Raw genomic sequence first — 26083 nt, 5'->3', positions numbered from 1 at the left:
AATTTCACTAACAGCTCCGTTCTTATCACGCTTTGAAATGCTGGGAGATGGTTTAACCCCTTGTTTTCTTTGTTGAATTGTACTTTCACTTACCTTGATGAGTGATAAACCATCCGTGCAGTATTTTTATTTCCATACACATAAGTGCAATTACAGCTTATAGATAAATCAGATCTATTGAGCTTTTAAACAAACAAACCACGGATTAATTGTTTATAACTAAAATGAGTCAAGCAAGCGTGTAACCGTAAAGCCAAATATATATATATTTTTCTTTTCTCTGTTTTGATTGGTCTAAAAAAGAAAGGCATGTACAGAATGTTTGCAAACTAAAAAAAAAAGAGAAAACGGATATAATTGAATGGCATTTTTATATGAATGTGTACATAAGAACCTTCTCTTTTAGGGAGGTACGAATTATTGCAAACACATCAATAAGAAAGTAATACTTAGTTGAAATCTGAAATGGCTACAAGCAAACGATTCCTAGAACCCATAAAGAGCAATACACACATTTACTGAAATGGAAGTGGAAAATTTAAACAAATTCTATTCTTTAGACAAATCATTTGACAGAATCCAACAAAGTCAGGGATGTGTTTTCCAACAGTAGAACTAATTCAGCACTTGGAGATTTGTTTCTTGAAATGGAAAAATTACAACTAAAAGAAAAAAAGGCTGAAATTAGACAAATGGACACTAGAACGCTATAAAGATCTAGATATGATCCCACGAGGATTGAGGCTGAACAAAGGTACCTTTGAGGTAGTAGATCAGGACTTTGTGAAGGAGTGGAATGATGTCCTGCAAGAATGCTCTATCAGACTCTTACTTCTAACAATAAAACATAAAACAAAAGATTTTAATGCATACTAGGGATCAGATACTTGAATTACAAGTTAACCTAGATACGTTTACTGAGGACCCCAAATACGTTGAAATGGATGTAATTTTAAAAGCAACGGTTGAAGAAGCCAAATCGGAGATACTGAAAATAAAACGCAGCAAATATATTCGGGACTCTGAGGATTATAAAAAAGATCAAGTATTCGTGTGGAACAGGAAAGAACGAGCAACAAATTATAAAAGAACATTCAAGCAGAGACGAAGAGGTGGTAGAGGCAGAAGAGGATGGAAACAAGGTCAACATCATGAATGTACTGGTGATAAAGGAGAAGAAGTGAGAGATCTAAAGAGAGACATTGCAAGAAAAAAAAAAGTGACTTTCTCTGATACAGAGGCAGAATCTGGTGAAGAAGATTATGGAAGAATTTATGACTCAGATGACCAACAGGACCATTATGGAAGTGAAAGTATTCTACCACCCCCAGGAGAGAAGCCCTTTAGGGGATCAATACTAAGAAATAGGGGGGGTAGAGGCAGAGGCAGAGGACAGGCAAAAACCCATGCAGAAATACAAAGTGCAGTAGGAAACAGAGATAGTACTGCAGGCTATAGAGAGGATTCCATTAGATCTAGACCAAATCAGAGAGGAAGAGGTAGTAGGAGGTTTCAAAATCCGGCAGATAAGTACATGATTAGCAAAGATAGATCAACTAATAAATATACAATTCCCCAAAATACAGAAGAAACAGATTCTATGCAACAGGTTTTTTACCTGGATGGAGAAAGAAGCGAAGGGGGGGGGGGTTAAGAAGAGATCAGAAAGAATTAGTAGAGAAACCAAGATATCATCTACGGATGCAAAAATAAACCTTATTACTGAGACTATAACTACACCTCTGGGGAGAAAAGTCCTCATGGTATGGAATGTTATAAATATTTCAGATGAAATGTTAACCACAGAAGAATATAAGATATTAAATCTAGGATTAGGTTTTGCTCCAGAAAATAACTTTAATCTTTTTGAGACCCTTATTGATTTAAACAGGTTTGTACGAAACCTCACTTTAAAGCGACATTTCTCTACTAACATGACCAATGTGAATATCTCAGTACCTACACATCTTCCCTCACAAGGCACTGAGGTTACTAATGAAAATTTGTGCTTAACTGGAGATGAACCGAGCTTTGGTTTTGAAGATCAGTGCACTGTGAGAGATATGGTGGATCTTTTGGATGAAAATAACATTGAATTGACGAATGATATCTCTATAGAAGGATCAATCTTTTTGGTAATCATATAGGCCAAACTTTTGTGCCTAAATTTACCTTCTATCCGATCCAAAGGAGGGGTACGGTCCTTGAATTATTTCACAAAACTATTGAAAGAGAATTAACAGAATTAAATAAAGAGGTAACCTTGAGGAAAAATAGACGTGCTAATAATATTAGCAATGTAGCTAAAATGCTTAAAAATAAGACTAACATAGTCTATAAAAAATCAGATAAAGGAGGGAGCACAGTTATCCTCAATAAAAGTGAATATATTCAAGAGGCACTTAATCAGCTACAGGATGGTGAGACATATACCATTATTCCAAGGGATCCTACAAAGACCTATCAGCTACAGATTAGGTCACTGGTGGATGAGGGGGTTGAAAAAGGCTATTTAGACCCTAAAACTGCAGATTATGTAATGGTAAAAGATCCAAAAACTTCCCTCTTCCACCACTTACCTAAAATTCACAAAACACTGGACAACATTAAAGGGAGGCCCATAGTGTCAGGGATCGGCTCTTTGCTTGACCCCTCTCTGAGTGGGCTGATTCAGTCATACAGCCACTTGTGAGCCAACTGACAAGTTATCTAAGAGATACAAAACACCTTTTGAATATTTTGGATGGAATTGTGTGGAAGTCTAATTACAGTTGGCTCACAGTGGACATAGTATCACTGTATTCGACCATACCCCATGATCTTGGACTGAGGGCCTTAGATAGCTTTCTAAAGGATACTGATTTGACAGATGGACAGCGAGAGTATTACTTGATGGTGGTTAGATATCTACTCGAGAACAATTTTTTCTCCTTTGAGGAACATTTCTACCTCCAGAGATGTGGCACAGCGATGGGGGCAAAATTTGCTCCATCATACGCCAACCTATTTTGAGGTTGGTGGGAAGCTGTGCATCTTTGGAGGTAGAAATCCTTTCAGGTCATCTATTAAGGTCTATTGGAGATTCATAGATAACCTGCTGTTTGTCTGGACAGGCAGTAAGGAAGAGGCCTTGTCATTTGTGGAGTATCTTCATGATAACCATATAAATTTGAAGTTTACGATGGAATTTGACAAAGAAAGGATTAACTATCTAGATGTTTCCCTGATAGGGAGAAAAGACAAGATCATTGAAAGTGAGCTATACAGGAAACCCATCTCTAAAAACACGCTATTGCATGCCCAGAGTAACCACCCAGTCCATGTCCCTTTTGCGATAGCTAAGGGACAATTTACAAGGATTAAACGTAATTGTACTAATCATAACACCTACAAAAGAGAGTGTGACTTGTTAACAAACAAGTTGAGAGAAAGGGGTTATTCAAATAAAATTATTAAGAGAGCAAGATTCCAAGTTGATCGCTTGATCGCAAAGATCTTTTGAAAGACAAATCTAAACAGGATAATTCAAATGAAAAGAATAAGATTACATTTGTGACAGACTTAAGTAACCAATATACCACAGTCTGTAAGGTAATAAGAAAACAACATTTATCTATTCTTCTAGCTGATCAGAAATTAAAACCTCTTATTACAGAAGGTTGTAGATTTTCATACAGGCGTGCAAGAACCTTAGGTAACATTCTTTCTCCAACTCGGTTACCTCCAACCAATACCAGTTTGGGCAGTTCATGGTTGAGACACAGGGGAACATATATATGTGGACAGAGGAGATGTAAGGCGTGTGACTTCTTGGAAGTCTCAGACAGATTTGTGTCATATGCTACAAGCAAGGAGTACACAACAGCACAGTGTATTAATTGTTCAACTAATTTTGTAGTCTATCTAGCTGAATTTAATATTTGTAAAAAACAGTACGCTGGCCTCACGACAAGAGACGTGAGGTCCAGGATCAGAGAACATCTTTACAAAGAAAAAGAGAGAGAGTGTTCAGCATTAGCGGTTCATTTCATTAAAGACCACCAAGGCAATGCCAACTCCTTTAGATGGAAGAGTATTGAAAGAGTACTCCCTCCAAAAAGAGGTGGAGACAGGGTAAAACTACTATATAGGAGGGAGGCTTACTGGATTTTTACCCTACAAACAAGGATTCCCAAAGGGTTTAATTCTACGTTTGATCTAATCAACCATTGGGAATAGGTGTGATTATTCAGTAAGCCTCCATTTCTCTATCTATGTACATCTATTTTCTTAGAATATGTAAATATACTAATAGCACTCGAAATATAAAATAAAAATAACCATTTCAGATATAATATCTCATGTACAAAAATAATGTATATTCTTTGAGGATTCTACGTTTAGTCTATCAAAAAGGGTGTGTTTTCTTTTACTTTCTACTTCCTTCTAATTTCTTATAAATGTGTAAAGGGGTAATGCTCAAATGTATATAATATTATTCACTTGAGCCAGAAGGAAATGCAGTGAATCTGATGAATACTAAAAATATTAACAATGTTCGAATAGTTTTTAGATCAAGCACATTTATTCATTAAGCTTGCTCCACCCTAGCATTTTCACATCATGCTTATTTAGAGACCGTATATCAGCTAAGATATCACGTCTCTTTGTGGGTCCATCTAATATTATGTAGCAGTTCAGATCATAATATAGGCTAATTATTTATTAAGTTCAAACTGAAATTAATAAGTAACAAATTTGATTCATGTCAGACATTTGAACACAAATTACAGCATACGGAAAGCTGTAAAGTTTTAATCAGCTATTTACGTTTTCCATTCTTTTCTATTTAATATAGGTTCAATGCCAGGTTGTTGTTTTTACAGCTTTTACAATTTACAATTTAAAATCTATCTGAATATCTGGTGTATATATATATATATATATAAAAAATAATTTTGAACCCATCTTGATTAACCTATATTTATCAGCCTGCATATGTATATGTTATTAAGTCTGTCTCTAACTTTAACATTACTATACTATTAGATAAAGAAAAGAACAAAGGCAGGGCGCATCCCCTCTAAGTGTAATATGTTTGTTACAGACAAAATTTTATTAAAAAATACAATTTCAAACTCACACAATCAAAATAAAGTATTTTCCAAATAATGCACTCCTTTGGTATTTTAGATTAATATCGTAATTATTGGTGATGATGTTTTTAACATATATGTTGTTTTTTAGTACTCCAGACATGAATTCGCTTAATCTTTTTTTTATATATTTTAAAAGTATGGGTGATCAAATAAATAAATAATTTCTATGTGCTAAATATATACAATGTGTGCACATGTTGCCCTTAACAAATATGGTCTCAGATGTACCTGAGGGCATTTCCGGAAAATAGGATGGCCTCAGGTATTGCTATTTAAGATGCATTGGTGGTTACAGTGGGCAGCCTCTGACGAAGTAGGGAGATCCCCTACGAAACGCATAAGGCCACGCCCACTGCATCACGTCACCACGTCAGCCGTTTCAGCAACCGCAAGCAAGCCGGCTTTATACTTGCGCTCCAGCTGTTTGGAAGACTGAGCGTGGTGGTAGCTATATTTATATATACTTTAACAGAACCATTAACTGTTTGTTTTGGAACATTTTAATCCTTTTGGGGACAATATTGGGACTGGAGGAGTCTCTGGGAACTGATACTGGAAATCATTAGTGAGGAATTAACATCTAAACCTCCAGACCGAGTGAGCTGTATTTAAGACACTGCAGCAGACTTGCCTTGAGAGACCCAGAAAGTTGTTCTCCCAGTGCTTTTACATACCTCACATGTTTGAGGTTTGATTGTGTGAGTTTGAAATTGTATTTTTTAATAAAATTTTGTCTGTAACAAACATATTACACTTAGAGGGGATGCGCCCTGCCTTTGTTCTTTTCTTTATCTTGTAGTTTATCCGGTTCCAGAACCGTGTATTTGTGGTGGCAGCAACCCCTACTCTGTGAATAGAATCTTTGGAATCACTCTTTGGATGTAAATCATACATCATATATCCTTTTTTATGTGGGGCGCTTTTTAGTGTGTTGTATTATATTACTATACTATTATTATATATTTTGACAAGTAACATAAGCAGGGTTATTCAGGGTTATGAGGTGCAACACTATGTGTTTTCATTTTTTCATGTTTGCGCTGAAGCGCTCAGGTAAAAGCTAGGTTTTGTGGCTAGTGAATTCCAAGTACTTTATATGGATATGCAATGGAGAATGCTAATTTGTAAAAGTAATGCATGATGTTCAAACATTTTACATTTTTTCATATAATATTGTAGTATCCAATCAGAATTGATCAATCACTATTATGGAGCTTTACACCTGTCTAGTTTTCTTTAAATTGTATCCCTCGGCACATGGGCGTTAACTATGATTACGGTTCATCCTGAAACGCGTCAGTGACGTCAGCAGGGCCGAGGTTGTAGCTCCTTGTATTTTATATTTGGCAGTCACACTTGCCAGTGGTTTGTTTGTTTGTTTTTTATCCGCTGTTTTTTTAAATAAAGTATCTTTTTTAACCTACTGTGTTGGAGCCGGACTGGGTGCTTTCATTTACATTGTCTCTACTCACCAAGGATACTCACAGGGCTCATACAGAGGGGATTTTTGGATACAGCACTATACAGGACTGATAAGCTGCAATTACAGAGGCAGCGGTCTGTGTAAAGGAAAAAGCGAGATGCTGGGAAGGAGCCCAGTGAAGAACGGTCGGAGGGACAGGACGTCTATTAGTCGAGTGAGTGCCCACATATTACACAAATAAATGTAAGTGCCTTACAAAGTTGCTTATGAAGATTAATTGTTGTTGAAACTTACCTTTTAATAGTGGGACACTTAATTTCACTAACAGCTCCGTTCTTATCACGCTTTGAAATGCTGGGAGATGGTTTAACCCCTTGTTTGCTTTGTTGAATTGTACATCCCTATGTTACAGTGTATCCTATTGCATTTTATTACTTATTAGACGAGAATTTTGTTTTCAAGGACCCTATCAGGAAACCTAGAATAGCTCAGCATCCTTCCGCACTGCCAGCGGCGGAGGTAGTGTGGCATGCTGAGAATTTTACCTGCATGTATCAGAGACAACTAACCCAAGTTGAATATTAGTACGGACTCCCCATGGCCTTAAGTTAGGTTCACTAAGTATTTTCTTGCTGCTGATTACACAGATCCATTGTAGCATGAGCCTGTATATTAGGAAGTATAGCTAACTAGTTTGGCTCCTCCATTCTCGAGGAACTCCTTGTGACCTTGTCATACTTAAGCATTTTTCTCAACCTAAGCCCCAAAACATAGACACCTATAGCATCTGCATTATAGCAGCTTTGAATAGCCCCTATGAATCCAGATCAAGCCTGTTGTAGGGAAGACACAATACATGGACACAACAGACCACGGTTCGCCTTGTTTCTTATACCTTTCATAAGATGTTTAGCCTGCTACACCTTCTCACTCTTATCTTCAGGTCCAAGAGTGACCGTGTTTTTTACATTAAAGCTCCTCCCTCAGTCATTAAGCCTACTTGGGTCCATGAGTGGCCTGCTGAAACATTGGAGGTGCATACATCTTATATATAAATGTAAAATGAGGTTCCATTCCTTCAGTTTGGTAGTAACTTTTTTGAATAGATTTATACTGATCTTCTGTATTTTGACAGCCTTGTATTCTATCATCCTTCTAGCTCTGAATGTCAAGGTCAACTCAATTCACGATGTACCTAATGCATTTACTATTGAACTCTTGAATGTTGTTGTTAACATGTATAACCTCAATAAAAATGATAAAAAAATACATTACAAAGTACACTTACACTCATAATAACACCATCTAATAAAAATTATAAAAATAAACATTGAACAAAAAAAGTTATAAGGGGTCAAAGATATGAGGTCTCCGGTGCAAAGGGCTTTAACATAGAGATACATACATATACATGTCTAAAGATGTATGTGTATATGTGTGTGCGTGTATGTATATGTATATATATATATATATATATATATATATATATATATATATATATATATATATATATATATATACAGTATATACTTATTTGTGTGTACAGATGAATTTATGTATTTATATGTGTATTTATGTATTTACACAATATAAATACATATGTACACATATATAGACATAAATATACGTGCTTTGGAGCCTTTTGCAGTTAAGTAGATAAAACATGTAAAAATATTTAAGTAATATTAATTTTTAGTAAAGTGTTATACTGTGTATTTACTGTAAATATTTCACATAGCAGAATATGTTCTATGTATTTTGAAATAGATATTCATATATATATATATATATATATATATATATATATATATATATATATATATATATATATATATATAGATATAGCAAAGATAAGAACAGAAAAGCGCACAAAAGTACCTACATAGTGCAAATCAGTTTTATATTTTTAAAAAACACACATAAACATATACAAAGTGAGCCCCTTCAGGGTGTCTACTCACAAGAAATGCCCTCAAACAAAATGAGGTATGTACAGGAACCAAACAGTTAAATGTTCACGGCAGTTCTGGTTGTTTTTACAGTCCCTGCTTGCTCAATGCTGAATGGGTGTCCCAGTTCCCAAGATTGAATATACGGGATACACACTTAGGTATGTCCTCACTCAGCGTGGGCTGAGTATAGATTGTCCCAAATAGAACCGCTGCAAAATGCGGCTAGTAATGTTTGAAATTACCGCTCCCTTGGAGCTGCTCAATCAGCTGTTTCACTGATGTCGAGACGCAAGGTGGGCGTGGCCTTACGCGTTTCGTGGTGTCGTCACCACTTCGTCAGAGGTATATCCACGCCCACTGTGTTCATTCTATTTAAGCAAGATCGAAGGTTATTGTTAGCCGTCCACCTCAGCGTCAAGACAGAAACTTCATATAGGCTGATAGATTAGGTTAAGGACCATTGCGAAAATGACTAGGTTAAGCAGCATTTAATATAATTACCAAGTCACACTATATTTGATAAAAAACAGTATATGTATTTTAAAACTAATGCAGTAAATTTTTCCTTAACCATATCTAAAATGATTAACTGTAAATGTCTAAAACAAATTGATTATAGAGGAAGCAATAATTTTGATATATATTGGTTCATAACATAAAATTAAATTTATTATAAATATATTAAAAACCTTTATTGATTAAAAATCAGTTAATACACCAAACTTTGTACCTTAAAAACCCCATAAATATATATAAAACCATCTTTATAAATATATAGTGTAGCAAGGCAAAGAAGTTTTGTAGGCTGTTATAGTAAAAACAGTTCTTTATCCAGAAGATGGTAAAAAGACCAAGGTGGTCTACAGCAAAACAGGTTTACAACACACTCAGCAGTGAGCATTAAATGCTGACATGTTTCGGCCATAGGGCCGTAATCGTAGCTATTCAATGCACCTGCAATAAAACTATTTAAAAGCAGTGCTCGCTATCTATTGGTCAGTAAATAACCCAATCAATTGTACAAAATTAGGAGGGTGTGTTGCAGTCTACACCTATGTGAAACTATTAACCTGTTAATCACCTTTAATAAAGATATGGTAAAAGTTAACTAAAATTCTCTAATGTGTGTTAATAAGTAAACACAAGTACTCAAGTATTAGTATACGAGTGTAAACTCACAGAACGAGTGCAGAAAGAATGAGTATGAACATAAGATGACAATAAAATGTAAATGGTGTATAATATGGAAGTGTGCACATAAATGTTTGCTATTCATAGTTATAATGATAACAACTGTTTGTGTTAAAGGATCATGTCCCCACAATATATCACAGAATTCTATCTGTTCATTTAAAGGCAGATTAACAAATGTATATCTTGCAATTCAGATTTTATAATTTTTATATTGCATCTAAAGATCAGCCTAAATGTATCCCTATGTACAACTGTGACACGGACTATGTAAATATTTATTTAATGATTTCAAGAGGAATTGCCTTTTAGGTTCCTAATTGAATGAGTCTAAACATTGAATTTATATTAGGATTATAAATCATACCTAGAAAGATGGAACAGTATGGTAGATTATATATATATATATATATATATATATATATATATTACAAACAAACAAAAAATATTAGCGCACATCCAAAATGAAACCACACTTATTTTGATATAAAGTCTGCAATAATGTCTGTTTAAAACTCTATACTCTTAAATAACATTGGGATCTTAGTCACACAATATGGCCATATTCTGCTCAGCCAGTCACCACTTACAAGGTGTCCCAAAAATAGACTGGTCCTAACACTATAAATTTTAACCTTACTGGGCTGAATCTTTTGATTCTAGTATAGAAATCCATTCTATGCCTCAAAATGAGGCTGCCTGGTTTATATAGCATTAATGACACTGTCTGGAACACACCTGAGCAGGTTTTTAGTGGTGTGCTTTAACCATAGGGATTAGGTCAATCTCCCTGTAAAAATACAGCAATAAAAACATGGGGGTTTGGTTAAGCACACCTAGCAAAAACATATTATATATTAATGCACATACTGTGGGAGTGCTGCCAAAATGACCTGAGTAAATACAAACAAACAAAAAATATTAGCGCACATCCAAAATGAAACCACACTTATTTTGATATAAAGTCTGCAATAATGCCTGTTTAAAACTCTATACTCTTAAATAACATTGGGATCTTAGTCACACAATATGGCCATATTCTGCTCAGCCAGTCACCACTTACAAGGTGTCCCAAAAATAGACTGGTCCTAACACTATAAATTTTAACCTTACTGGGCTGAATCCTTTGATTCTAGTATAGAAATCCATTCTATGCCTCAAAATGAGGCTGCCTGGTTTATATAGCCTTAATGACACTGTCTGGAACACACCTGAGCAGGTTTTTAGTGGTGTGCTTTAACCATAGGGATTAGGTCAATCTCCCTGTAAAAATACAGCAATAAAAACATGGGGGTTTGGTTAAGCACACCTAGCAAAAACATATTATATATTAATGCACATACTGTGGGAGTGCTGCCAAAATGACCTGAGTAAATACAAACAAACAAAAAATATTAGCGCACATCCAAAATGAAACCACACTTATTTTGATATAAAGTCTGCAATAATGCCTGTTTAAAACTCTATACTCTTAAATAACATTGGGATCTTAGTCACACAATATGGCCATATTCTGCTCAGCCAGTCACCACTTACAAGGTGTCCCAAAAATAGACTGGTCCTAACACTATAAATTTTAACCTTACTGGGCTGAATCCTTTGATTCTAGTATAGAAATCCATTCTATGCCTCAAAATGAGGCTGCCTGGTTTATATAGCCTTAATGACACTGTCTGGAACACACCTGAGCAGGTTTTTAGTGGTGTGCTTTAACCATAGGGATTAGGTCAATCTCCCTGTAAAAATACAGCAATAAAAACATGGGGGTTTGGTTAAGCACACCTAGCAAAAACATATTATATATTAATGCACATACTGTGGGAGTGCTGCCAAAATGACCTGAGTAAATACAAACAAACAAAAAATATTAGCACACATCCAAAATGAAACCACACTTATTTTGATATAAAGTCTGCAATAATGCCTGTTTAAAACTCTATACTCTTAAATAACATTGGGATCTTAGTCACACAATATGGCCATATTCTGCTCAGCCAGTCACCACTTACAAGGTGTCCCAAAAATAGACTGGTCCTAACACTATAAATTTTAACCTTACTGGGCTGAATCCTTTGATTCTAGTATAGAAATCCATTCTATGCCTCAAAATGAGGCTGCCTGGTTTATATAGCCTTAATGACACTGTCTGGAACACACCTGAGCAGGTTTTTAGTGGTGTGCTTTAACCATAGGGATTAGGTCAATCTCCCTGTAAAAATACAGCAATAAAAACATGGGGGTTTGGTTAAGCACACCTAGCAAAAACATATTATATATTAATGCACATACTGTGGGAGTGCTGCCAAAATGACCTGAGTAAATACAAACAAACAAAAAATATTAGCGCACATCCAAAATGAAACCACACTTATTTTGATATAAAGTCTGCAATAATGCCTGTTTAAAACTCTATACTCTTAAATAACATTGGGATCTTAGTCACACAATATGGCCATATTCTGCTCAGCCAGTCACCACTTACAAGGTGTCCCAAAAATAGACTGGTCCTAACACTATAAATTTTAACCTTACTGGGCTGAATCCTATATATATATTTTACCTTTTGATATCTCGGTTAAATTGGATTACTTGAGAATATATATATATATATATATATATATATATATATATATATATATATATATATATATATATATATATATATATATATATATATATATATATATATATATATATATATATATATATATATATATATATATATATATATATATAACTACGTGTCCGTATCCTGGTTTTATTAGTCTAAACTTTGAACTTGTCAAGGACTTATAAAACTTACCCAGAAGGGTAATACTCGTATACTAATACTTGAGTACTTGTTTACTTATTAACACACATTAGAGAATTTTAGTTAACTTTTACCATATCTTTATTAAAGGTGATTAACAGGTTAATAGTTTCACATAGGTGTAGACTGCAACACACCCTCCTAATTTTGTACAATTGATTGGGATATTTACTGACCAATAGATACTGACCAATAGATAGCGAGCACTGCTTTTAAATCGTTTTATTGCAGGTGCATTGAATACGATTACGGCCCTATGGCCGAAAACATGTCAGCATTTCAATGCTCACTGCTGAGTGTGTTGTAAACCTGTTTTGCTGTAGACCTCCTTGGTCTTTTTACCATCTTCTGGATAAATAAAGAACTGTTTTTACTTTAACAGCCTACAAAACTTCTTGCCTTGCTACACTATACCTTTATTGACCAGGATTGTTTGGCTGACGGAGCTCCCCAGCTGTTCCATTAGAAGTACCTAAGTGCCGATCTACAAGTAAGGAGTGTGATTGGCCACGGATGAGACACACCCCCCTCGGATGTCCCCGGCATTTGGATCCACACTACATGCTTAGCGAATCAAGGAGAGAGAAAGTGGAACTAGAGGAAATATCCACTGAGCTTCCAAGTCTGTGTTGGACAGCATACTGCATATATGCACTGACACACGGAGACAGATTGCACGAGGAGGCGGTGAGTTAACGCAGCTACTAGCTGCTGAGCGTATTACACTTACACCTGATAAGTGAAAATACTCCCGCTCCTGTATGTGTGCATTATGACATGGCAAAAGATGCTATAACTATTACCTACACTATCGCATAACTTGGGGATAATAAGTGTCTTGCCCGGAACTGTTAAAATAAACCCTTTTTTTGACAAAGGTGTATAGTAACGTACATATTTCATGTAGTGCATTGAAGAAAGAGACCTATTTATATATGCACTGAAAGTTTCCTAAGGAACAGTTTAAAGTACAGGTAGCCCTCAGTTTACGCTGGGGTTAGGTTCCAGAAGGAATGGTTGTAAATCGAAACTATTGTAAATTGAAACCCAGTTTATAATGCAAGTCAATGGGAAGTGAGGGAGATAGGTTCCAGGCCCCTCTCAAAATTGTCATAAGTAACACCTAATACATTATTTTTACAGCTTTGAAATGAAGACTTTAAATGCTAAACAGCATTATAAACCTAATAAAATAATCACACAAAACAGAATATATAATTGAACTAAGTTAAATTAACAAAAACATTTGCTAAACAACATTATAAACATAATAAAATAATCACACAACACAGACTTTACTTGCATTTTTCTGCAAACAGTTCTTTCTATGCATTCCAATCTGGACTGATTTATAGACAGGAAGATCTTGTTCGTTTGAAATCTGCTCGATAGCTCAGGTCTGGTTAAACTGATTAATTTCAGCTTGCTTGGCTTTGCTGCAACACATTATGTATATATTTACACAATTTTAAGAATTATTTTTTGGACTTCCAAATGACAGATGAAGGGTGAGTGCCAACTTTTGAGCTGGAAACAAAGAGGCAGAAAGTGGGGAAGAAAGAATTATGTTTAAAAGGACCACAAGACTTCCAAGTTACCCCCCCCCCCCTTAGTTAGGAATTATTAAAAACTACTTATGATCATGGACAGACAATGGAGTCGTAAATTAAGTTTATTTCCAAAAGCTCTCAATATGGATGTGAGCTGACCACGACTGATGTTGCTGGCAATTACTATAATACTGGTGGGATATGGCTGATCTGCTGGATGGCAATTACTGGAATTCAGGTCGAATGAGATTATTAAGAAGTGGCATGAGGGGTGAGATTTGTGTGGAGATGTTCTTGTTCTCTAATAGTATTTTGTCCCATATTTCTAGTGTGGCAGATATATATCTGTTAGTATTGGCTCCAATGGGTCAGAAATATGTATTTATGAATAAATCAAACATATTCTGCTATTTGAAGTGCATTGGATTGTGAAATATTCACATTTTAATGTTGGGTTAGCGCACTTAAGAATATGCAAGAGTAGGGTGGTTTTTTTCCACTTTTTTTGCTCTATTGACTGCTATGGGGGAATACATTATCGCACGTGCAAAAGGTCAGCTTTTTACACGCATTGGGTTAGAGCATGAGTGAAAACTGTTTACTTTCAACTTGCGATACAAGCGCTACCCGACGCGTGCAAAAAGCTTATTTCTAGCGGAGTTAACGCTCAAGCGTTAAATACCGCTCCACTTGTAATCTGGCCCTTAATAGGACACTGTATAGTAAGTGGAGGATATATAAGTAGCAGAATACTCTTCAATCAGCCATATTTTCAAATCCTAATAAAACTATATTTTAACATACAGCGCAGTTTACTATAAAGCTATTTCTAATACAACTGAATAAATCTATTTAGCACATAAGACAAAGATGCAAAGACTTAGAGAGCTGCAGCCACAGCCGAGTCTAGATGTCCCACGTGGAGGCACTCTCAGTGTTTGCCGAGACCGGGTCTTTCTGACCCAGTAAGTATTCTTACAGTTTCATTACTTTCTATGGAAAGCAACTCTAGTCTCTCTAGGACTTTCAGGTTACTCCCCTTTTTTTTTTTTTTAGAAAATTCAGTGAGTCCAACTTCTGTGAAGTCAGCCCTATAATCTCTCTCCAAACTAGAGAATGTTTAATTATCTGGCCCATAGAAAGTGATGAAGCTCTCTGAGAAACTGAAGCTGACAGTTTTTCAGTTATAATTTAAATAGAATAAATGTGAAGTGCAATGCAATATGTAAAAGATGCACATAAATATTCAAAGTGTGCAACTAATTTGTTAAAGTTACACAGAAACTTTGAAGGCATAATCAGAATTTGTAAAATCAGAATCCTAAATACACTGTTGTTTAAAAAATAAAATACAAAATAGAAAATGCAAAGTTTAAATGTAATAAAAGTTAATCTGAAGTGTAAAGTGATATAAAATATAAAGCACAAAGTGTAATTGTGCCAGAACTCTAAAGTCATGCAGTGCTATATTGCACTTGGCTTGTCTCTCCTTCACATATAAAAATGCAGGGAACGCCCTGTCACGGATATCAGACTGCCAAGGCTACTTCCACCCCCTCATACCTGGATTACTGTGTTTTGCTCTGTTTTCTGTCCCATTGTGGATTGTTGTGTGCTCCGAGCTCGCTTATCCATTGTGTCCTCACTGCTTATACCTCATCTTGAAAGAGCTGAACTCTTGCCACTTGACCCCTACCTGACTGACCAGGTTTTTGTAACTACTTGCCGGCTGGGCTACCTGAGAATTCCGCTTAACTTTACCCTAGGTTGCTCCAGAGGCCCTTTGCCCCAGAGCTCTGCTCTTTTGGGGATTTGTTGTGCCTTGGATGGACAAGGGTTGGGGTGATTGCCGAAGGGGAGCTTACTCAGGAACTGGGGGTTTTGGACACCCCCACCTCAAAAACGTTGCCAGGCTGCCACTCCAACGACACCCTGGAAAGGCCGCCACTCCCCCGGGATCACCCCGAAACTGCAACCTAACTATTGTGGGATTTCTAGGGATCTATGGCTCCTATGGAGGCATCAGTCTGTCTGAAGGGCGGGAATGGCGGGAGATCCTGGGAATAGATAAGACTCTTATTAAGATGAGATTGTGTATACAGGGAGTGCAGAATTATTAGGCAAGTTGTATTTTTGAGGATTAATTTTATTATTGAACAACAACCATGTTCTCAATGAACCCAAAAAACTCATTAATATCAAAGCTGAATATTTTTGGAAGTAGTTTTTAGTTTGTTTTTAGTTTTAGCTATTTTAGGGGGATATCTGTGTGTGCAGGTGACTATTACTGTGCATAATTATTAGGCAACTTAACAAAAAACAAATATATACCCATTTCAATTATTTATTTTTACCAGTGAAACCAATATAACATCTCAACATTCACAAATATACATTTCTGACATTCAAAAACAAAACAAAAACAAATCAGTGACCAATATAGCCACCTTTCTTTGCAAGGACACTCAAAAGCCTGCCATCCATGGATTCTGTCAGTGTTTTGATCTGTTCACCATCAACATTGCGTGCAGCAGCAACCACAGCCTCCCAGACACTGTTCAGAGAGGTGTAATGTTTTCCCTCCTTGTAAATCTCACATTTGATGATGGACCACAGGTTCTCAATGGGGTTCAGATCAGGTGAACAAGGAGGCCATGTCATTAGATTTTCTTCTTTTATACCCTTTCTTGCCAGCCACGCTGTGGAGTACTTGGACGCATGTGATGGAGCATTGTCCTGCATGAAAATCATGTTTTTCTTGAAGGATGCAGACTTCTTCCTGTACCACTGCTTGAAGAAGGTGTCTTCCAGAAACTGGCAGTAGGACTGGGAGTTGAGCTTGACTCCATCCTCAACCCGAAAAGGCCCCACAAGCTCATCTTTGATGATACCAGCCCAAACCAGTACTCCACCTCCACCTTGCTGGCGTCTGAGTCGGACTGGAGCTCTCTGCCCTTTACCAATCCAGCCACGGGCCCATCCATCTGGCCCATCAAGACTCACTCTCATTTCATCAGTCCATAAAACCTTAGAAAAATCAGTCTTGAGATATTTCTTGGCCCAGTCTTGACGTTTGAGCTTGTGTGTCTTGTTCAGTGGTGGTCGTCTTTCAGCCTTTCTTACCTTGGCCATGTCTCTGAGTATTGCACACCTTGTGCTTTTGGGCACTCCAGTGATGTTGCAGCTCTGAAATATGGCCAAACTGGTGGCAAGTGGCATCTTGGCAGCTGCACGCTTGACTTTTCTCAGTTCATGGGCAGTTATTTTGCGCCTTGGTTTTTCCACACGCTTCTTGCGACCCTGTTGACTATTTTGAATGAAACGCTTGATTGTTCGATGATCACGCTTCAGAAGCTTTGCAATTTTAAGAGTGCTGCATCCCTCTGCAAGATATCTCACTATTTTTGACTTTTCTGAGCCTGTCAAGTCCTTCTTTTGACCCATTTTGCCAAAGGAAAGGAAGTTGCCTAATAATTATGCACACCTGATATAGGGTGTTGATGTCATTAGACCACGCCCCTTCTCATTACAGAGATGCACATCACCTAATATGCTTAATTGGTAGTAGACTTTCGAGCCTATACAGCTTGGAGTAAGACAACATGCATAAAGCGGATGATGTGGTCAAAATACTCATTTGCCTAATAATTCTGCACTCCCTGTATAAGCAGTGTGTTTTCCCCAATAAAGGCTGTTCGTGTTTCACCTTAATATTGGTTCTTGTCTGGTTATGGTCTGGTCTTCTCTGGTTATTAGGGTGGCCTCTTGCTAAAATCACTTTCTCCGCTCTACTGGTTCCAGGTATAGAAAGGATCCTTTTGGCGGAGCTACCCAGTCGGGGTAGCCGGTGTCCATCACACGCCCCTTGGAGAAGTATAGCAAAATGTGCCTTTTGAAAACTCCACTAGGGATCTTGCAGTGCTGGAGGATCATTTTAGATCATCTCACTTATCAGTGAGGTTTTGAACCACAGGCCCTTGGTGAGCAAAATTAAAAGAAAAGGATTCTAGTATAAGAGGCCATTACTAAACCATTGGATAGCCTTTATGATAGACTCACTACTCATTTTGTGTGAACTATTAAGTTTCTCCCATTGATCAGCATCATTATTTAATAAATACACCTACTAGTGGCCAGGGCCGCCACTAGAAATTTTGGGGCCCCTTGCTTAACCATTGATCAGCCCCCCCCCCCCCCCCCCCACTTGACATGTTCCATTTTTGACCAAGTGACTAAAACGTATATGCACTTTATTCTTAAGTGTAGTCAAACTTGGAAGTGTTGTAAAGGTAGTAACACACATACACAGAAAAATACAGGCACACTCATATACTGAAACACACACTCACACATAAGGATTCACATATAGACACTCTAGCAGACAAGAAACACACACACACTCAAGCATTAACCTGCCAAGAAATTAAGTAGACTACAGTTTTGTCAAAGAAGGAGATTTTCTTTATGTCAAAGAAGATGCCAACTATATGATGCCAACAGCATGCAGTGGCTGAAAGGAAAGGCCCTGAACTGCCTAAAAATTATATAAAGGTTAAGTGGTGGATTGGTGACTTCTGGAAAGGTCTCATTAGTCTCAAACTCTGTAGAAAGATGTGAATAATCAGTAGTAAGGTCAAAATGTCCTAAAAAGAAACATACAATGGACACACACACAAACTCAAACACAAACTTGCACATACACCCAAGGAAACACCCACAGAGACAGCCTCAGAAAACACACAAAGACATACACACTCATAGACACCTACAGAAAACACATAAAGACATACACACACACACACACATCCTCACTGAGAAATCCACCGAAAACACAGACATATACACACACACACACCCTCACAGAGACACCCACAGAAAATGCACAAAGACATACACACACACACACACACACACACACACAAAATACATAAACGCTCATAGAGACACCAACAAAATAATAAAGACACCTAGAGAAACACTCACAGGAGGTAAAATTTCTGCACATTGCCATCCCCTAAATCAACAGTGTGTGACATGCATGATAAAAAAAATAGCAGAAATTAAGGGATCACTTTTCAAAGAATCAAATTTGTAAATGTGCAAACAAAAATACTTCTGTCAATTCAAAATTGTACAGAATGGGTACTTTTGAAAGTTGAAAGGTTGAGATATGTTTGGGGGTTTATTTTCCCCAACCAAGAGCACCACTTCAAATCTGGTGTACAAATGTTCCCATCTGTTAGCTGTACTTATGGATTTTGAAAATGCTGTACTCTATATGGTCTTGGTGGAACGATAACCTGTGGTACTCAGTCTCATACCATTAGATCTGGTTAAATGTAGGATTTAGGCTTGTTTGTATGTATTTCAAAATGTCAGCTGTAGTGTAAATTAAACAGTGTTAAGTAAACCTGTCTCATTTCAAACACTGAGCAAACTTAGCCTGAGAGTATAACATTTTATGCAGATGTAAAAATCTTAGACGAAATGCCTCCTGGCATCTGGAAAGTCCTTGCATAAAGGGGCAGTAAACTTGAATGCAATTAAAATATATATATATATAAATAAAAAAAACTCATATCTGCCAAAAGGGCAGCTACCATTTGTGTATTGAGGAAACATTTCTGCATGGTTTAAAATATAGAATTTCTACAGCATTGTCAAATAATCATAAATACACTGCTGCATATTGATAAAAAAATGGGTTTTTATGGGCCCTTGGCCCCACCATACAACTACTACCACACTGAAGTTACAATCTGAAATTGCACAAAGAAATAAAAAACATTTACTAAGTAAGTCCTACCTCATCTGCAAATAAAAAGTGATCTGCCGTCTGACTCAGACACACGCTGTCCAAACCGAAGTGCCAAGTATGTCTTACACTGTGCATTGTGGTTTAGTGCACACTCAGAAATCCTCTCAAATGCTAAAGCTTTACTCCTTATAATGACATTTCCCACACTCAATAGAACTCTGCTGTAGCGCCCTCTGGGTTGTGATTGCCTCTGAGTTGTGATTGCCTCATGGGGCCCCCAGGCCAGAGGGTCCCTGACAGGAGTCACCCCTTACACCCCCTGATGGCGGCCCTGCTAGTGTCTGAAACTCAAAGAGAAAAACTAGCCTGTCCACATAATATCTTGCCCAGCTATTGTCTATGACTATCTTTAAGATAATTATAAATATGTATATGATAATTTGTCTACATGACATTATTTACTGTGCATTTTATAATTAACCAATGACACTAATCTATTATAACATCTTTGTTTCAACACACTTGCTTCATTAAATATTTTGCATGAAAACATAATATTAAATACCCAGATAACGACTGTAATTGGCCATGCTGCAAAAATAAAAGTATATTTACAACATGGGTACTGCAATTTATCTGTGCCAAAAATCAATTAGTTGTTCCTCTTCATAGAGACCTTTTGGAACGCTTGTCTGTAACGTAAATATCCAGACGGATTCCCTCTAAAGTAGAAGAGCTATTCTGTCCCTGGCACATGGGGCATGCACTTGTGCTGAATATACCACCCATAATATTCTTCAAGGAAATTCTTGCTTCAAAATCTCAACCTCAAACAAGACATCAAAGCTTTTACAAGTGCCATCTCTTGAAAAAGGATAGAAAAAGTTTTTATGATTTATTTTATAATAAATATTTTACCCTAAAGGTTTTTTTGTTTTGTTTTTTAAGCTCCACTCATGGGATTAGGTACCTAACCGCATATATTTAATCGGGTAATATATGTAGGAACTACTAACCCCTCTATAGAGCATTTAATGGTGGTTCATTTAACTTGTATAGGGCTAGATTATAAGTGAAGCAGGGGCGAGATATTGCAATATTGCGTCCACATTAATTTGTGCTCAAAGTTTAAAGTAAATGAGACCACTTGAGAGCAAACTAAATTTGCGCTCATTTGGTTAACACGACTAAAGTCCTTTTGTAAGGGGTTGTGGCTAAAAACAAAAAGTTGCACCAAACACAACAGAAATATATAAAAATATAGTGTAAAACTGATATATATATATATTATCTAATATAAATATTCATAGAAATATTAATACAAATATTTTATAAGGGTTAAAAGTTGTATGGTATAAGACAAGGTGACAAATATATAAATACACATGTTTACACATATATATACATGTTTATATATACTTTGGTGCCCTTTCCACTCAAGTACCTGAAAAAAATAAAACTTTTTATTGAATATTAATATGAATTATGTTTTTTTTTACTGTAAATAGTTTAAATTCCAATGTTCTTTACTTAGAAGAAAATGTTCTTTGTATTTCTAAATATTTATATATATATATATATATATATAAATATTTAGAAATACAAAGAACATTTTCTTCTAAGTAAAGAACATTGGAATTTAAACTATTTACAGTAAAAAAAAAACATAATTCATATTAATATTCAATAAAAAGTTTTATTTTTTTCAGGTACTTATATATATCTGTAGGTTACAAAAACATATATATATTTATATATATATAATTTTTATTTATAAATAAAAAAAAAAATATATTTTATGAGAAGAACATAGGAAGGCAAAATATTTATTACTCACTTCGGGATAGCGCTGTAGGTCTAACACAGTGTCCATTGAAGTCTATGGGGAGAAGAAGATAGCGTGGTCACGATATCTGAAGTCCTGAAGTTAGCACGCATCAGCTTTTGCTCACATACAACAGTTTACTTTCAACTTGCTGCTTGTAATTTGGCCCATAGTGTAATGAATGATTCTTGTGCATCTGGGTGTCACCAAAATAGTTGTTTAAATATCTTATCTCAACAGGAGTGAATTATGAGAGTCTCCCCCCATAGTGAATGCTAATGATTTCAAGGGTCCTAAGTTCTATTTTTTAAGGATTCATAAAGCATCCAGTAGTTTTTATTTAGTGTATGATCCTAAATATCATTCACCAGAAGTCCATAAGAGAATACTGAAGGACATCACCTGCGTATATGAAGCACTAATGTCACATAACAAGGAAGATTTTGTAACAGTTTTTTTACAATCTCGTGATCATCTGGCCTGCAAAGTTAGCTGGTGAGAACAATAGTTAATATAAATACAAACATAGGCCCTCAACAAATATTTAATGAAGAATTGGTAAAACCACATTACTATGGGATGATCTTGACATTCTCAAAATGGCAACCTAATCTCCTTTTTGTACACTATTTATTTCATCACATATCTAAGCAAAATAGCAGTAACAAAACATTTTAGAACTTTGTTTTTTATATAGACTTGTCCAGGTCAGAAAGCGATCCTCCGAATCTAGAACCTAAATACTGTCTAAACCAGGAACCCTTTTAGTACATTAGAAATGATTATTATCATTATTTGTAAAGTGTCAACATATTCTACAGTTCTATGATAACATGGTACTGTTTAAAAAACATTTTGCAGAATGATCTTGGTTTGCTGAGGACAGCCTCATTATGTACTGGATCTGCCCAAACCTTGCTCACCTCTAAGCACTGCTTTTCCTAATGTGACATGGCTCCGCCCCATTTGTTGCAACGCATTCCTCAGATATTTCAGAATAAGATACCAGTCTCCCAATCTGGTGTTTTGTGGGCGGAGTCGTGTCACGAGTAAAAGTAATGGCAGGGTTGGCCGAGTTTGGCATGTTAAGGGGTGAAGCAGGAAATTACCGGTAAACGAGGACATTTGCACTGACAGGGAAAGCTTCTAGAGGGACAGCCTGCAGAGCTCCCAACCCATGAAAATTCTTGGGAGGTATGTACATATGAAAGAGCATGTACATGTCGAATATATTTTATTTGCCCAAAAAATGTATAGTTTAAGGTGTTTAAATGTGTATTGAAACTAATACTGCAGTGTTGATTTTTTTTTCTTCCAATTAAACCTCACTTTGTGATAAGGACAAATATGTATACTACTTTACTGATGGAGAGGGACACACCTCTGCATCTGATTAACGAGATGTTTTAACAACAACAAAAAACTTAGATGAAACAAAGAAAATGTTGACTACAAGTAGTCTCAAAGAGACATACAGGCCCATTTATCAAGCTCCGTACGGAGCTTGAAGGGCCGTGTTTCTGGCGAGTCTTCAGACCGCTTCTAAAGACCGCTGCTCCATAACCCTGTCCGCCTGCTCTGAGCAGGCGGACAGGAATAGCCGGAAATCAACCCGATCGAATACGATCGGGTTGATTGACACCCCCTGCTGGCGTCCGGTTGGCCGCGAGTCAGCAGGGGGCGGCGTTGCACCAGCAGCTCTTGTGAGCTGCTGGTGCAATGTTAAATGCGGAGAGCGTATTGCTCTCCGCATTTAGCGAGGTCTTGCAGACCTGATTGCAGTGTCGGATCAGGTCCGCAAGACCTTTGATAAATTGGGGCCTTTGAATGCAAAATGTTGTTCCCCATAAAGGGCTAGATTATGAGTGGAGCGCTATCGCTTTCGCTCCGCTCGCACGCTAACTCAGCTCGACTTCTGTTCTTCGTGTTCATTGGGGAGCGCACATTTTACAAGTTGAAAGTAAATCTTTTTCAACCGACACGTGCAAAGAGCAGAAGTTTTAATATTGAGATAGTGTTAATGTACTCTCCCATAGACTTCAGTGGAGAAACAAACGTGGATAAAAAACTTAACACCCATACTCACTGACGCAAATCTTCATAAGCCCCCTACTCTAATAAGCCCTAACCTGCCACATACCCAACCGCAAAGTGCTCACTACACTATTAACCCCTAAACTAGCGCACACCCACATCGCAAAGTAACCCATTACACTATTAACCCCTAAACTGCCACATCCACACCGTGAAGTAACCTACTAACCTTAATTGTAAAAAAACAACAACCTAAAAGTACCTTTAAAAAAAAAAAACTTACCTGAAATAATAAAAAAACATAACCTTACCTTAAAAATAAAAAACCTAACTTTACCTTAAAAATAAAATATCTAACATAACTGGGGGAAAAAACTAACATTACAAAAAACAAACAAACCTACCATTACAAAAAAATACCTACCATTACAGAAAACAACAAATAACCAAAAATAAAAAAAAAAGAGTTATGGATATTCTAAAACCCCACCAAACAAAAAAACGAACAAACCAATCTAAACAAAAAAAAAAACCCACCCCCCAAAAAATAACACTAAACCCTAAAGATTGTACTCACTAAAAAAGAGCTAAATCACTTTTGGGGTGTGTTTTTTTTTAAGTGGGGTTTTAGAATAGCCATAACTTTTTTTTATTTTTGGTAATTTGTTTGTTGCTTTCTGTAATGGTAGTTTTTTTATTTTTTTGTAATGGTAAGGTTTTTTTTGTTTTGTCTTTTTGTAATGGTAGTTTGTTTTTTGTTTTTGTAATGTTAGGTTTCTTTTTCCCCTTTAACGTTAGTTTTTTAGGTTTCAGGTAAAGTTAGGTTTTTGTTTTCTTAGGTAAGGTTCATTTTTTTATTTTTTTACAGGTAAGGTTAGTATGTTTTTAGGGTAATTTAGGAGGTGCTAGGGGGTTTAGATGTTAGTGGGTTACTTTGCTATGGGGTTACTTTGAGATGGGGGTTGTGGTGGTTTAGGGGTAAATAATGTAGTGTATTACTCTACAGTGGGGTTGTGGCGGTTTAGGGGTTAATAGGGTAGTGGGTTACTTTGCCGTGGCGGTTGTGGCTGTTTAGGGGTTAATAGGGTAGTGGGTTACTTTGTGATGTAGTTGTGGTGGTTTAGGGGTTAATAGCGTGGTGGGTTACTTTGTGGTGAGGTTGTGACTTTTTAAAGGTTAATAGTGTAGTGGGTTATTTTGTGGTGGGGTTGTGACATTTTAGGGGTTAATAGTGTTGTGGGTTACATTGCGATGTGTGGGGGGTGTCAGTTTAGGGTTAAATAGAATAGTTTAGTGCAACGGTTTCCTCTGGTTAAACAAGTAACATAAACAACGTTCAAGATGCTTTCCAACAACATGATAGCTTTAAATGTTTTTGTACCTACAAATCTTTTGAAAAGCAGTGATTTTGGATGCATATTTAAAACTCTGACTTTTATGTCCCTTTACTTTTTTAAATTATACGTGCAGCACAACCACAATGTGTCAGCCAAGGGTTAACTATCTTCACCTATAAACTAAATACATATCTTCATCTTTGGATACATCTGCAGAGATCTAATATTTTCATTTTAAATAAATATGCATTTTTTTAATGCAGATGATTCATATAACTTAATTTCCGTCTTGGTAAAGAAAAGCATAATTGTTTTCCAACTGATCACCAGAGAGGATCATATTAAGCTGAACACATCTGCCAGGGACTTTCAGAAAATTATATAAATATTTTTGTTTTCCAGGGTCCTGCTGAATAGACAGAAAAAAACCAAAGCGAAGGGCACAAATTCAATAACAGTGCTCACTTTCAGTAGAATACGTACGCTTTTGAATGTTATAATTAACCCTTCACCATTCTGAAACTGTAAAGTGCCACTGACTTTAAATTTGAATATTATTTACTTAAAGGCAAATGCAAGCCAAAATCAGACTTGCATGATTGGGATAGAAAATGTTTGTTTTTTTTAAGAGAATTTTAAATTTACTTTTATTGGTACATTTATTTCATCCTTTGGTATCCTTTGTTGTAAAGCAGTGGTTTTTAAGCACTGGCCCTGGGTAAATGTCACTTCCAGTTCTGGCGCACTTACTCAGTCCAAGCGACCCCCATGGGAGAAGATCAATTGGCCAGTGGCTCCCAAATACATTGAGCTTGGTACCCCTGTGGTAAAGCATATCTAGGTAGGCCCAGGAGCATCAGTGCACTGCTGGAAACTAGATGGTGATTGGGTAGCTACCCTATTTAAAAATAGAAGGCAGCACTCAAAACAAAAGTCATGGAACAATGCAGCTGCCACGCCCCAAAAATGCCTTGCATAATAATTAAAATTCCAGCATTATTTGATTTATTCCAGCTTCATTGCATTATGTTCCAAAAGAACAATGTTTCAAGCCTGCAATATC

At 36.5% G+C, this 26083-nt stretch overlaps 1 protein-coding gene across 1 annotated transcript in view; it reads left to right on the top strand.

Annotated features, from left to right (window-relative positions):
- ACSS1 (acyl-CoA synthetase short chain family member 1) overlaps window positions 1-26083 on the top strand; it is a 275687-nt gene that overhangs the window by 29257 nt on the left and 220347 nt on the right. The window lies entirely within an intron of this gene.

The sequence above is a fragment of the Bombina bombina genome, chromosome 4 (genome assembly GCF_027579735.1).
Source record: "Bombina bombina isolate aBomBom1 chromosome 4, aBomBom1.pri, whole genome shotgun sequence".
In the NCBI taxonomy this organism is placed as follows: domain Eukaryota; kingdom Metazoa; phylum Chordata; class Amphibia; order Anura; family Bombinatoridae; genus Bombina; species Bombina bombina.
The sequence above is the reverse complement of the archived record's forward strand: the minus strand, read 5'-3'. Positions and strand labels throughout refer to the sequence as shown.